Raw genomic sequence first — 778 nt, 5'->3', positions numbered from 1 at the left:
TGTGTGTGTGTGTGTGTGTGTGTGTGTGTGTGTGTATGTATGTATGTATGGATGTATATATTTGTGTGTCTGTGCTTGTCGCTCCACCATCGCTTGACAACCGATATTGGTGTGCTTACGTCCCAGTAACTTAGCGGCTCGGCAAAATTAACCGACAGAATAAGTACTAAGCTTACAAAGAATAAGTGCTTTGTTCGACTAAAGGCAGTGCTCCAGCATGGCCGCCGTCAAACGACTGAAACAAGTAATAAGAGTTTCTGTGTTTGGTGCAAAGCGTGTAATTTCGAGGGGAGAAGTTATTCAATTACGTCAACTCTAATAATTGGTATTTCATTTTATCGACCTCGAAAGGATCGATAGTAAAGCTGAGTCAGCGAGATTTGAACTCGTAAGCCAATAATCCGGAACAAATCCGTAACAATATTTATTTCAATGCTCTATCGATTTCACCAGCACAACTTTTGTCTTCGGTCAACGACCTTGTTCCATGGGAGATAACTTTTGTGTAGCTAAACGCGCTAGCATTTTACAGTTTTCCGTAGAATTTTATATTTTGAACGTGTACAAGTATTCTAATATTCTGTGACTGATCTTAACTTAATTATTATCAATGGATAAATGGATTAAGTGATAATTAATTTACTTGTAGAGATAGCTGAGTGGTAAGAAGTTGGCTTCCCAACCACAAGCTTCAGGTTTCAGCCCACTGCGTCGTCTGTTATATAGCTCAGAGCCAACCGAAAGCCTTGTGAGGGGATTTCGTAGACGGAAACTGAAA

The sequence above is a fragment of the Octopus bimaculoides genome, chromosome 15 (genome assembly GCF_001194135.2).
Source record: "Octopus bimaculoides isolate UCB-OBI-ISO-001 chromosome 15, ASM119413v2, whole genome shotgun sequence".
NCBI classification, from domain to species: domain Eukaryota; kingdom Metazoa; phylum Mollusca; class Cephalopoda; order Octopoda; family Octopodidae; genus Octopus; species Octopus bimaculoides.
The sequence above is the reverse complement of the archived record's forward strand: the minus strand, read 5'-3'. Positions refer to the sequence as shown.